Source organism: Patagioenas fasciata, chromosome 1 (assembly GCF_037038585.1).
Source record: "Patagioenas fasciata isolate bPatFas1 chromosome 1, bPatFas1.hap1, whole genome shotgun sequence".
NCBI classification, from domain to species: domain Eukaryota; kingdom Metazoa; phylum Chordata; class Aves; order Columbiformes; family Columbidae; genus Patagioenas; species Patagioenas fasciata.
This window is the reverse complement of record NC_092520.1, coordinates 130231665-130246789: the sequence shown is the minus strand read 5'-3', so window position 1 is coordinate 130246789 and position 15125 is coordinate 130231665. Positions and strand designations below refer to the sequence as shown.

The window sequence follows — 15125 nt, the reverse complement described above, 5'->3', positions numbered from 1 at the left end:
CCCCTCTGTAAATGAACTTTCTAATGGAGGTGGTGTACATGAGAATGGGTGTTACAGACACTTATAATACCAATTGTTTGTTAAAAAATACTGATTTATTGGGATTTTTTGCATAAGATAGTGTTCACATAGGAAACAAAATCTCTCAAACAGATTGGTCCCATGGTGTCTGGACAGTGACACTGTAAGTCTCTGTTGCAAGTGTCTTTGCAAAGGCGTCTTCAGTTGAATCAGATGAGCCTCACTGAATTGCTGCTCTGCTGAATTCTTATTATACAGCTGGTACACAGTCTCATGTGTGTAAACCTAGTTTAGGTGTCTTATGTGTGATCATTTTTCTATCTGCAAGAACAGTTCTAGTGACTAGTTACAAGCATCTATGTACTGTTTGGTCAGTTCTACAGCAGCAATCACCTGAGGGCATCTCTGAGACAACACCACACTAATAGTGTCTGTCAACTGGCTTACACAAAGCAGGAGCTGCCTGGGGAAATCTCCAGAACTGTCTGAAATTCCCACTTGGAGAGCTTCTGCAATGGTTTGTCAAATATTTTGTTGTGAAGGCAAATAGGAGTTCAGTCAATGACCTCATATCATGTCAATCTATTGTCTCACATTAGTGTCTCAGGCAGCAGAAACTATTTGTAGAATTTCTCAGTCACCCAGAGAATGAATGATTGTGCTGAGTATGCACATTGGCACAGCTACACAGCTACACTTTGACTGTAACTTCTTGCAAATAAATATATCTGTGTATTTGTAGTGAATGAGACATGGACTCTCTTTAAGGTGTGAAGAGAGACCTTTATTACAAATTCAGGCTTGCATTTATACTTACTATGATGCTTGCTCAAGTTTTTGCTGATTTGCTAAGTTAGTCATTACATAACCAATACATTTTATGTTCTCACCGAAGTTGCTGCCATAAAAGTGTTTTTTGGTCTACCACAAGTTACCGCCCTGTCCTTAATGTATCAATCCTGTATCAATGCCATATCAATCCCTGTGTCCATGATGTATCAAATAGTATACAGTCCTTACTTCTTGTATATTTCCACCAACACTTGTTCTCACACTGTTGACTCTTGTGGTTTCTCACAGGCCCGATGTCAGAATACTGTCACATCTTCCCCCTCTTTGTTTAATAATTGCAGAGCCATTACACAATTAAAGCTTTTTTCAATCATTCATTGTACACAAGATAAGACACATGGTATAAAAATCAGAATAAGCAACAAGACTTCACATATAAACATTACAAGCATAATTAATCACTTTGCCCATGGTCCTGACCACCCCCCCAGACAAGAGAACAGACTCCAAAAATCACCATCATCTTGTTTTTGCAATTGCTTTCTTAATTCCTTTTATTTGCTTATACTGATGTGAATGGATTCTGAATGATCACTGAGGTTCATGCAACACATTCCTTTGAAGTCCTGCCAACCATGACCTTGAGCTAATAAGAAGAAATCAATGGCAGCTCGGTTTTGTAGTGAAGCATGTCTTATAGCATCGACATCTGTGAAAAGACCATTCAGGGCTAGGCTCGTAGCGTTAGCTTCTTTCGCAAGCCAGCAGCCTAGCTGGTTAAGAGTTGCAAGAGCATGTACAGTTCCTACAGACAAAAAAAGGCTTGCTAAAACTCTCTGGTTTGAGTTACAGGAACCTGAGAACTGATGTATGTCTCGTTTTTGCTGTATGGCTTTATTGTGTGGTAAAATGTCAGGGTGAAAGAATGTTAGTTGTCCGAAGGCACAAGGCCCTCCTACTGCTTTTCCTGGGATGCATTTCCATGCTCACTGCCCACAGATCAAAACCAAATCCTCAGATAAACCTACGGGATGTGATTTGACTGACACTTGTGATATTGCACCACAGGGAGTGATTGACATATATCCATGTAGGGAACACAACAAATCCTAAACTATTTGGATACTGACATGTGAAATTTAGATAAAAGTAAATAGGTGCTTGTAAGGTTCCCATGATGTCAAACTCCTGTGGTTCAAGGGGCAATGCAGGAAAATCATTAAACTTGTACAATTTATCATGGTACCATGTAGCTTTTTCCCCAGCAGTCTGTTTCTAAACATCCTGACACCACCACCATGACTGCATAACTCCTGGCTTGGTGCAATTGCTTCTAACAGTTCCATTATATAAGGTACTTAATTGTCGTTCCATTACTGGCACTCCTACTAAGCATGTACAAAAAGGATCTGTTTGTGTGGACAAAGAAGCACACAGAGTAGTTGCACGGATTAAGCTAGCTAAGGTAAGCCATACATTTTCTTGCTGAATCAGTCTTCTGTCGAGGGGCCACCCGAGGACTCCAACCAGGAGGCAACATAAGGTTGTACACATCTTGATGAAATCCACTTCACTTGGGAACCTGCAGAGACACAAGCATAGCCCCTTTTCCAGGTTATTAGATCAACAGGTCCTGACTATTCCTTAGACACAGGATCTTTTACCATCCCTAAAGGACGTTGCTGTTCTGGTATGCTGTTACTATGTTGCCATTCATACCTACTACACCCAGTATCATTGCAATTAAAAAAATCAGAATGTAAGAAGCTTTCCATAAACACTTCTGGGGCAAGAGGCCAGGGTCCCCCCTCTATTTTTCAGTAAGCATAGCTTTCAGGTCTCTATGAGCTCGTTCTACTATAGTTTGTCCTGTTGGTGAGTGAGGTATTCCTGTCATGTGGGAAATGCCCCATTCATTTAAAAAGAAGCAAACTTTGCTGGAGCAGTAGGCTGGACCATTTTCTGGTTTTATATATCACAGAACTCCTAAAACAGCAAAACATATTAACCAATGTTTACAGACATAATGTGCTCTTTCACCAGTGAGTGCAGTAGCAACATGAAATGTTGAACGAGTGTCTACAGAAACATGTACATATTTGAGTTTACGAAATTCAGAATAATGCGTTACATCAGTTTGCAGTAACTTCATTAGCAGTAATCCCTCATGGATTAACACCCTCTTTGGATGGCATAGGTGTGAACTGTTGACAATCAGGGCAGGATATAAGAATGCTCCTGGCCTGATCCATTGTAATTTTAAATTGTTGTTTTAAAGACCTTGCATTCTGGTGAAAGAATTTATGTGATAATTTAGCTTGCTCAAAGGCTTTAGGTACAATAAGTGGCATAGCTCTCTTATTGCCTTCTGCAAGAGGTCCTGAAAGGGCAGTGTGAGAGTGGATGTGCATTGCATAAAAATCATGATGTCTGTGATTTATTAGAAACCATAACATTCTTAATTCAGCCATCAAAAGAGGATTATCCACTTCCTGAAGAAAAGAAGCTTCTAGGCGGTTAAGCATGCCAGGTGCATAATATGAATCAGTTATAACATTCAAAGGTTCATTACAAAATACCTCAAAACCAATCCTAACAGCTCTTACATCAAGAATTTGTATTGACCCTTCATCTCTTTCTTCTGTCTTCTGTTCCCAACACTGTGTATCTGAGTTTAGCCACATAATTACAACTTTATGTGAGCAACCAGAGGCATCAGCAAAAACAATCTTGCTACTCACCGGTTGTTGCTGACAGCGGTATTTGCTGTATAACACTGTTACCATGGGAAGTGTTAACTGGCTCCCCTTTCATATTAACCCTTGAGCAACATTCAGCCGCTCAGTGCCTGCCTTTTCCACATTTTGGACAATCTCTCGGAGATACAGCCTTTGAAGTCTGGCGTGTATACTTCATGCAATCTTTGTTTACATGACCCAGTGCCCCACAACGAAAACATCTCGATCTCAGTTTTGTTCCCAATACTTGTAACTGTGCTCCTAAGGTGTTAGCTAGAGAGCTAGTACAATGTTCAGTTGACCGTATGTTTTGACACACTCTCACCATGTCTGCTATAGTACACCCTTCCCTATTCCTAGTACCCTGTAACACACATGGGCAATCAGCATTAGCATTTTCAAAAGCCCATTGTTTTAGTTACAACTCACGAGCTGCATCATTTTCTATTTGTGGCTCCAAAGCAGTTTGCAAATGGTCTAAAAATGGTGCATAAGGTTCCTGTTATCCTTGAAAGATTTTTGAAAAGGACGTACTGGCATCTCTCCCAACCTCCAGTAACTTCCAAAATGCTTTCATTGCTAGTTCTGCTATTACACCATATATATCTCTGGGATATGCAACTTGATTCTCTGGCAAAACATGAGCACCTTCCCCAGCTAAATGACTGCAATCAATCCCTCTTTGCCGATATGCATTATCAATAGCCTTTACATTACAGTTCTCCTGAAAATCAGGTAGCCATACAGTATATTGACTACTGGTTAAGATAATTTTCAACAAAGAACACCAGTCATGCAGGGTAAGTATGTAGGAGGAGCTTAATGTTTAAAAAAAAATTTATAACAAATAGCAAACTCCATTTTCTTTAGCTAATGTCCGTAATTTGTTTACAACATCGTATGGAAGCTGTTGAAAGCCTGGAGTTTGCCGTTCACAATAGATTACAGGGCATGCTGTAACCACTTTCCAGTGTCCTACTTCCAAAGCCTTTTCTCTGATTTATCCCACATGGTTAAATTAGTATGCACTTTTGGTTGCAAAATAACATCCCAGGGGAATAAATCAGGCTCTGGCTCCAAGTCCATCGGGCCAGGTTCAAGGGGGTTGTCGGGCCTTTCCCACAAACCATCTTTTGTCAAAAGGGTTCACTGTAACGTACATGCAGGGGCTTTGCTATCAGCCAGCCCTTTCTCCACTACTGCATCTGTGATTAGTGCATTTTCACCTGATACAGTTACAGGATCCCCCTCCTGGCAAGGGGGGAGCAGAAGGTTCACAGTTTGTTGCTACCTGCACAATTACTTCCTTCTGAGCCACTTTTAAAGCAGTCAGAAGTTTCCCCCAAGTAGAAAAATGTTCACAAGCAGCATTATCTCTGGTTGCTGCCTGTTCAAATAGTTCTCATCCAACTTCATGCCATGCCTCCAACTGAAATGTACCAGTTATAGGAAGGTCCAGCACATGATTAGCAATCCATTCTAATAAAGTCACTAATCAGACTACTGATACTTCCTGATTTTGCTTTCTTAATAAATGTTGAAGGACATCTAGGCTTTCTTTTTGTTCAAGGGATAATGTCCCTCCCATGGTTCCCAGTCGCTCACCTTTTCTCGGTGATGGGCATGTGTGCTGTGATTTCTGGTTCCCAGTTCTGTTTCCTGGCTCTGTTTCCTGGTCCCGGTTCGATTGGGCTTTGCTACCAGAGCGATTGCTGCCTTTACAGCCACATTGAAAGTCCCTTGTTCAGGGTGCCATTTGTAGCGAATGAAGCACAGACCCTCTTTAAGGTGTGAAGAGAGACATTTATTATAAATTCAGACTTGCAGTTATACTTACTATGATGTTTGCTCAAGCATTTGCTGATTTGCTAAATTAGTCATTACATAAGTCTTGTATATTTCCAACAACACTTGTTCTCATGCTGTTGCCTCTTGTGGTTTCTCACAGGCCCGATGTCAGAATACTGCCACATCTATTATAAAAAACAAACAAACAAACAAACAAACAAACAAACAAAAACAAAAACAAAAAAACCCCACACAAAACCCAAAACCAATCAACCAATCAAAACAAAAACAAAACCAAAAACAATCCACCAAAAAACCCCTGAGAAATCAGGTCAGTTGTAAACTATTTTTTTTCTAAATTCATTCACCAGCAACACACTTCTTAGCACACTTCTTAGTAACAGTACTTATACTATACTAATAATCATCACTACGTCTACAGAACTGTTAGTCTCTAACAAGCATTTTTTTAATTAGCTGTGTATATAGATGGAACTAATGGCACAGAGATCAAGATGACCAGGCTTGAGAGCACAGGAACAAGCCATGTTGGAATATCTGGATTAGTACATTTATATTTTAAAGTTTTTACAAACTTCTGCAATGGTCACAAACTATAGGACGACCTTGAAGTTCAGTCTTATATGACAATTAAAACTTAAAATTAATGAAATCTTGTTACAAGGACAATTCATGATTGCTTTCCTTTTAGGGTGTTTTCAGATGTAAGAATTTGTGTGCCTTTCATTCATAACTATAGTTGTACTGAAGATAAAACAGCCTTTAGATATGACAGAGTATCCCTCAAAGAATCAAAATAATTTAAAAATTCTAATCTAAAAATATACAAAATACATTCAGCCCTAGAGAGTAAGCAAGATTTGGCTATTCTATCTGACAATACTCTCTCCTTGACCATGCCCTCAATCTCTTCTGCTCTCTTCCTTTTGCAAACCACAGTTTGAGGACTTTTTGCTCTTTGGTACTGCAAATTGTAAGATTGTACTGGGAAATGAAGCATGTTTGTTTTGCAGTGTATGGGATGACTAGTATAATATAGGTTTGCAGTGTATGGATGTTTACAATGATATTACAAATATAATTGTAACACCTGATGATGTCCCATTACAGTAGCTGAAATGATAATCCAAGTGGTCTCTCCCATCCTTGTGTCATGTATAAGAACTGCTTTAAATGATACTTTCACTCAGGGAGACTTTTGTATTGTCTCTAAACATGTACAGCTCAAAGGATGTACCGCCATCAACTGAGTCTCCACAACCCAAAATGCAGGCTAATATTATAGATTAATAATAACTTAGATATTAATATTATAGATTGTAAAACTGAAAGATAGATAAAATCATCTAGTAAATTGGGGTAGAGACAAGTTGAAAATCTAGCACTTCTAACCATGTGTTTTTCACCCGTAGGTGTTAGAAGCTTCAATAAGCCTTCTCATTAAAATTGTTCTTCAAGGTTTATACTTCTGTTCAATCATAATTTTGATGGACCATTATAAGATTCACTGTGACGTAAGGCTGTTTCTGTTGTTGTTGTTGTTGCTAGGTTTTTTTGTTTGGGTGGTTGAGCTCATAGTCTTAGAGATGAACATGACCTTTCACATGCCATTTTAAAGACATGCCTTAAATTGACTTCTAACATGAATCCCCTGTGTTTCAGATTGCTGTAGGCTTCCTTTCTCCTCCTCACCAAGCTGGTAGTTCTTTGGAAGCTGGTACACACATGGATTTACTACTTATAAATCATCATTTTTATGTATTTCCAGAATATACCAGGCACAAGGGAGAGAATGTGACACTTTCCTATGTTTTTCTGTCATTGCAAGTTAAATATTTTGTCAAACCTCTTGTAGGTCCCAAGACTGTAGTAAAGATAAAAACATTTTCATTTGGATTTGTAGTGGTTTACTGTTTATGTTAAACCCACCCATTCTATTCTTGCTTTTCCACACTGTAGGATGTATTGTTCCTAATGAAAAGGAATGGATCACATAAATGAGCTTAGTTGCAACAAGTTCTAATTCTGCATCACTTTTTTTCTAAATCCTCAGTTTTTAATTATGTACTGTTTTGATCTAGCAGCTTGAATTTTGTTTCAAGTTATTTCCAGCATGCCAGTTCTTAGGTTTATGGACAGCAAGATCCTGTCAGCTACTGAAATAGACCTGAAAACTGGCTCTGGCCCAGCCCTCCTGGAATTTGTTATATGTTGCATGTAATTCAGTTGAGCTCTGTGGCACAAGTATAAAAGCAAAAGTCAGGGAAATAATGCTTTGCTGTCATCTATTTAGCAGCAAACTACCAAAGCAGGAACTGAAGGGCAACACCTAGAACAATGAGGTTCCAAGCTTGATGGGCTGCTCTAGGCCACTTCTGTAACAAAAATAGCTAGTATCAAAAGTTCTTTCCTTAAGGAAACTTTGCCTTGCCTTTAGTGGTACTAGCTATATTCTTCCTTCCCTCTCCCTTCTCAGAAGCAAGCTTTCACTGTCATGCAAACTGTTAATACCTCTGCAATACTGACTTCTCTTAATTTCAAAAAATGATACCCAATATGTCTGTATTTCCAGGGGTTTTTTATTGTATCAGGCAGGTTTCTGAATCCTAGGAGCAAAACCATTATGCATGAAATACTCATGAGATGTTTTTTCCCTGAAAGAAAATACAAGTATAACACATATATAGTTAATGTACTTCTCAATTTCAGATCTTTTGCTTCTATCATCTTCAGTTTTATTTAGTTTGAAGAGAGAGGATGGGGACCATTAACACCTACCTCACACAATCATATCCGCATTATGTAGAGTTTAGTGTAAATGAGTTGATCTTCTCTCTGGCAGGGACCACAGACAAACTAGCAGAATCTCCAGATTCTGCCAAAGTCCTCAATCAGATCAATAACCCAAGAGGCTTAGCTCTGTTTGCAGCCAGAAAAATCACCATCTTAGACATCTCAGAGTGCTGATTCTACACTACAACCTGGCCAAAGCCTGACTGTATTTAATTTATTTGGTACCATTATCAGGCAACATTGTAAAGAAGTATGACCTCACTTTTGATAAGTTCTAGACTGGTTCTGGAAAATATGTTATGTTGCTCTCAGCTCATGACATATGTGAGTACTGATCAGACTTCGTTGTTTTCCATGTTTTAGTGGGAGGCAGAAGCATTTTGGCAGTTTTCTTTAATGGAAGAGGAAGGAAAATACCAAACTTGGAGGAAAAAATTGCCAACACACTATCATAATTACAGTTGGTTGTTTGTGGACAGCGACAGCTGAACACACGTGCATGTGTTTGACAAAATTGTTCACGACAGGAAAAAGTGAGACACATAGCAGCATGACTTACTGTATAAGACAGTTATGGAAAAGAAAGCAGGAAGACAGATGGCTATTTGCTAGACCCGGCAGAGCCATCTTAGTGATTTTCATAGATCTTCCGGTTATAATGCTTTACAAGAATGCTCCCAAAGCCTTATGCATGTCACTGAAGAAGGCAAATACATACCTTTTCCAATCTAGCAAGAAATCAAGAAGTCTATCCCTCAAAAAAAGGTGGGAGGAAAGACAAAAAAAGAAAGAAAATTTGAGAATGGGTGAAAAAACAGAAAGTGACAGAAACCAAGACAACAGAGTGCCTGCCACCTGGCAAAGAAAGAAAAGAGAGGAGTAATCTCAAAAACTCCTTTGACCTTATGTGACACAGCAATTTAAAAGTTTAAGCACAGACTGTAGCTTAAGAAGAAAAGAAACAACTAAGATTTTATAATTACAAAGCAATAAAACATCTTGTTTGAATGAATAGGAATGTTTTTACTTATCTGGTCTTTACCTCAGACTTGCTAAGCGTGCTGTTATATCAAATAATCCAGCAAGAGAGAAAATCAGGACAGATGAAACAGAAATGGGTTTTTATTTAAATACAGAAATTCCACCTAAGATTCCAGCAAACAATATAAGGCAGAAGGCAGAGTTTTTTTCAGAAAAGAAAGTTTCCTAAAAGCTGTCATGCAAGAGCAGAAAGTTATAAGATAGCTTGAAACTGGTGATTTGCATTTGAGTAAAGATGGGTTCATGATTCTGAGAGAATTACTTCACTTTCTTTCTGATAAGCTGTGTGCCCAGATGCAATATTTTCTACCCATTGACAGCTTATGGGGGATGGCATTATAATGAGGTTTAGCTCTTCAAACAAAATTATACACCTTCTCTCCTCTGAGCACTCAAGAATAGAATCAAAGAACAGTCTTTCACTTCTCTCAACATATTTTTTTCTTTGTCAGCATTGGCTGCACTTATCAAACCACTTTGGTATGAGAGTATACATATATATCTTTTCTTTTCAGGGCTTCAGGAGAAATATGAAAGAGAAAACAAAAAGTCTGACAGCTATTTGCTGGACCTGGTGGAGCTACCTAAGTGATTTTCATAGATCTTCCAGAATCACACAGAATCACAGAATCATTGACCTTGGAAAAGATCTCTGGAAGTCATCTAGTACAATCCCCTACTCAAAGGACTGTTAACTAGAGCAAGTTACTTGGGGCCATTTATACTCAGTTTTGAATATGTCTAAGGAAGAAGACTTCAAAACGTCTTTGAGCACCCTAACATTAAAAACCAGTTTTTCTTATGTTTTTATTTTGTGTATTTCAAATCATGCCCACTTCTTCTTGTCCTTTTGTTGGATACCACTGAGAAGAGCATGACTCTATCTTCTTTGCCCCCTCCCACATCAAACCCTCTCAACCTATCTTCATATGAGAGAGCTCTCCAGTTACTTAATAATTTTGGGGCCCTTCAGTGGACTCACTACAGTATATCCATGTTTTTCTTATGTTATATGGGAAAATATTTTGCATAACACTTCTTAGGCTCCTAATAACTTGAAGAAGAATTTGTTGTCAAACTTCAGAGGTATTTTGTTGTCTGTTCTGAGTGCATGTGGTTTGTAATGGTTCAGAAAGTTAGGTGGGAATTGAACAAGGTTGTACTATCACTTATGCAGGTCAGTGTCTGACATAACATGATATTATGCCCTCTTATCTCTGCCGCTGGAGTAATCTCAATTCGCAATGGCCTGCTTAGCTCTTCTAATCCACAGACAATTGGAGACCCACTTTGGTGGCCTTTATAGAAGTTGTCAGAATAGGACTTTCTTCCAGATGACCCAGTTAAAGTTTAAGAGTTTAAGAGTTTAGCACTCACAATGGAAAAAAAAAAAAAAAAAAAAAAAAGCAGGAACATTTTGGTTAAAATTAGATTAGGTTTTCTGTTTTTGGACTGCAAAATCAGAGTTTCTGTTGGTAAATAAAATTAAGTCTACAACCTTAGAAAAATACAAACATTCTGGTGATTAATCTGCAAGAGACAAGGTTCTCTGGTGTTTCATTATCTGTAAGCATAGCTAAGGATTCAGATCATGACAAGGCTTCTATAATTTAACACTGAATTATCTGAGCCCTGTATATATATTCTTGGCTTGTGGCAGTGGGTATCTTGAATCAGTTCAGCTTCTGATAGACCCTTCCTCACTCAAACCTAGCATCAATGGTTGAAAACTGCAGTGATTCCCAGGAGTAGACTGGAAAGCTTTAGTGTTCCTGAAGAAGGATAAGAAGATGATACATGGGGAAAAGAGTTAATGAGGAAAGCTAAAGGACCAGGGAGGAAAAGTATAAATAAAGTATTTTGAGAATTAAGCTCAAAATCTTCAGAATTAACATGGCCAAATTGCAGGAAATAAGAGAAGTATTTAAACTACTAGCAGTTTTGTGAGAAATAGTCGGGATAGAAGATGCATTAAGATAATGGAGAGATTGCCAAACATAATGCATATTTTGAGGCAAAGGAAGTTGGTGTGACTTTCTGACCAATAATATTACTTACATCACTCAAAACCAGTAAATGTCTCAATATTCCAGAAGAAGAGGAGAGGAGAAGAGAAGAGAGGAAAAGGAAAAGGGAAGAAAAGGGAAGAAAAGGGAAGAAAAGGGAAGAAAAGGGAAGAAAAGGGAAGAAAAGGGAAGAAAAGAAAAGAAAAGAAAAGAAAAGAAAAGAAAAGAAAAGAAAAGAAAAGAAAAGAAAAGAAAAGGGAAGAAAAGGGAAGAAAAGGGAAGAAAAGAAAAGAAAAGAAAAGAAAAGAAAAGAAAAGAAAAGAAAAGGGAAGAAAAGGGAAGAAAAGGGAAGAAAAGGGAAGAAAAGAAAAGAAAAGAAAAGAAAAGAAAAGAAAAGAAAAGAAAAGAAAAGGGAAGAAAAGGGAAGAAAAGAAAGGAAGAGAAAAGATAAGGGAAGAAAAGGGAAGAAAAGGGAAGAAAAGAAAGGAAAAGAAAGGAAAAGAAAGGAAAAGAAAGGAAAAGAAAGGAAAAGAAAAGAAAAGAAAAGAAAAGAAAAGAAAAGAAAAGAAAAGAAAAGAAAAGAAAAGAAAGAAAAGAAAAGAAAAGAAAAGAAAAGAAAAGAAAAGAAAAGAAAAGAAAAGAAAAGAAAAGAAAAGAAAAGAAAAGAAAAGAAAAGAAAAGAAAAGAAAAGAAAAGAAAAGAAAAGAAAAGAAAAGAAAAAAAAAGAAAAAAAAAGAAAAGAAAAAAAAAGATCATGAGAACTAGTTAGCCTTGGGTCATCAGATGTGGCAGTTTTCTCTAAAAGGGCAAAAATCACAGATTTATCAGTTTATATCATGCTGTTAACTTGAAAGAACAATGCAAAGTGATACTACTAAAGGATCCTGCCCCGTATCTTCCTTTGGGCAGATAACAAACAAAATTTGGTGGGGGTATTGGAGCAGGAATAGATTTTTGATACAGCATGTTCTCAGCCAACTAGGAAGTGGATTTACAGCCCAATGATTGCTCCGAGTCTCTGGGTAAACTCCTTCCCCACTTTTCCAAATAAGAAGAAAGGCACCTGATGCCTAGTTTTTCTACTAAAGTCTGAGGTCAAATAGATGGGGAGAAGTCTTTTCCAGGCTGATTATGCCCTGCCTTATTCCTTTCATCAAGATGCAAGGTATTAAGAAAGGTGAAATTTTCTAGCTTAATCTTCCTCACGTGAATAAGTGACTGGGGAAGAGATGGTCAAAGCTGCCCAATGGAAAGATACGGTTTTATATGAGAGAACATTCTAGTGTAATAAATATAACAGTTTAACATTGATTCAGGCTATACAAATTTTGTCTGTGACACAAGTTGCTATTCTACTTTATCTTCTCTCTTCAGCCTTCTCATTGCTGCTTTTCTTTGCCTTCCATGGCTACCCTATGTTTCTCTGTGCAGAACTTTGCTACACATTTTTTTCACCTTCTCTGCCAGCCCTCTACCTGACCTCCTTCCTTTTTAATATTTTCTCTTCTCCTTATTCATCGTTATATTTCCAGTCTATTTTTCAACTGGAGTATTGCTATTGCCTCCTACTTGAAATTATGCCAAATTGTCAATGTTTGAAATAATTCTTACCTACTTCAGCCTGAGGCTGCTTTTATTGGAAATTTGAAGTAATAAATGCTTTCCTTTCCATTTTCTCTTGAACACTACCCAACTCCACTTGTAATATTTTGTGACCTTCACATGTACTTATACATGATACGTTTACATTCAGAAGACACTTTTGACATCTCCTGGCTTTGTTACAAGTACACTTTTACTACCATAACATTTTCTTTATGACAGTACTCTTTCACTTGAGATCTAACAAAACAGGAGCAGAAATATGTTCCCAAGCTCAGTTCCAATGGCTAGTTATCAATCTTAGGTAACCACAGATGTCATCAGGATTTTTATTCGCATGTCTGAGGGCAGAATTTGTCCCATAAACAGTATGAAAACTCATATTCCTCAAATTTAGTGTTCCTGTGAATTTGAGTATCAAAAGGAACTTGCACAGAGGCCCCTATTCAAACTGGACTGGTCATATATCTGTGTGTGTAAAAGCTGTTTTCAGACTCTCAACTGATATTGCTAAATGATTCTTGCAAGGAATAACTTCTACTCATGACTAGTAAAAAAAGTCCTGAAGGACAAATAGTTTTCTCTTTAGAAGAAAACAGATTAGAGCAAATGGTGTGCGTTTTCAAAACAGTTTCCTCAATCACATGTAGAACATAAAAGGAGGAGTAAGGACACCAACCATCTGGTAGATTTCCAAAGGTGTGCGGGACCAAAACTTTCATCCTTATGCTGGAACCATCAGAGTGGAAGGTTTTCCTGGTATCTGCAAAGTATCAGCACTACGTTCAAGGATTAGCAGTCAGGTAGCATCAGTGTTGACAAAGAGGCAGGGAAGGACAAGAACAGGTGCCAGGGCAAGTCCTGCAGTATCTGAAGGAGAAAGAAGGATATATTAAATCTCTGCCTGCCAGTTTTGCCAGTTGCTGAGTGCTTTTGAAAATCTGATGCTTCATTTATCTGACTAAAGAGTGATTGAGCTGTACCAGAAATACAGAGCCAGCTGTCAGAGAAAACTGTAAAATATGTCCTGGAATAATTTTGAAAAATCTAAGTATTTTTTTTCTGTATATCTATATAGACCACTGTTTATTAAAAGATTTAATTATGCTAAGTTTAGCTATGTGCATCAACTGAAAATAGAGAAGACACACTAAAACTATATAGGTTAGCCCAAATGCATGCACCCACTAACCACCAGACATTCATGACATACCAGTGAAAAACATTGTGACAAAGATTGCAGAGACATTACATTTTCATTTGCAGATTATTTTTTCCTTATCCCTCCACCTAGAAATCGAAGTACTTAATAAGAGTCTCATTGTCCAAGACTGTGAAGGTAGCTTTGGAATACTCTAAAATAGATTCTATCAGCAATGGTTGTAAGGGTTTTCATGTTTGAATGGTTTTAAGACCTTCAAGATATTTATGAATGTCCCAAAGAGGGAATGGCTTGCTTCCACTTCTGTCATCATTAGAGCCCCATGCCTCGAAGGTGTGAAATAAAATTCTACTTTATAAAGAAGCGAGGTGTGGATAATTATTGAAAAAATAGTGGTATGGAGCTAATGAGAGAACTTGAGATGTGAGAATAAATGTGAGCTGAAAGGAATAGCAGGAAATCAGAGGCTTGTAAAAAACTGAATGATAAATGTCTCTTCAAAGTCTCTCATAGAGGTCCCAAACTCATGCTGTATGGCATAACACACTCTACAATTCTGAAAACTTTTCATATGGTACCATTGTGTCCTATAAGGCATACTCATTGTCACTTGACATTTCAGCATAACATACACCTTCTGCTTCCCTGGGTTCCTTACTTTTGTGTGATTTATTACAAATCCCTGAGATCTGTTGCTTACCTACAGATCTGTATCTGAACAAGAATTTGTGAAGGTCATTCAAGTCAAAGTGAGAAATTTGCTTATTTAATTTTCTTGGCCCCACTGCCTCATCCCTGTGGGTCAGGAGAATAATTTTGCTCTCTGCTTTTCAGTTCATATTCTCTACCTCCATTCCTTCACCACCAGAAAAATTTCAGCCTCCTGTGTGTCCAGGGACGTCCTTTTGTTTTGGCAATGCTTCATAGCATGCCAGTATTCCAGAGGTCAGCTGAGGATAAACTCTAATTAAATGACATTAAAATAGGCTGCAGGGGACAACTATTCAAAACCCTAGATCTACCATAATCTGTTGCTGATGTAGTATCTGAGCTGGCTACGTGCTTAAAATATGCATCAAAAGTAATCTTTTAAACCTCTTCTTCAGGTCTCCATTGGCACCCCCAGAGGAAATTATTTCAAACTGTTTAGAGAGCAGCAAT

General features: G+C 37.8%; 1 long non-coding RNA gene across 1 annotated transcript; it reads right to left on the bottom strand.

Moving 5' to 3' along the window:
* Positions 1 to 630: 630 nt before the first annotated feature.
* Positions 631 to 13754, bottom strand: LOC139827036 (uncharacterized). The gene is made up of 3 exons (XR_011737215.1): positions 13482 to 13754; positions 5157 to 5332; positions 631 to 2395 (listed from the first exon to the last, which is right to left on the bottom strand). It is a non-coding gene; the product is annotated as an uncharacterized lncRNA (long non-coding RNA).
* Between the last annotated feature and the right edge of the window lie 1371 nt (positions 13755 to 15125).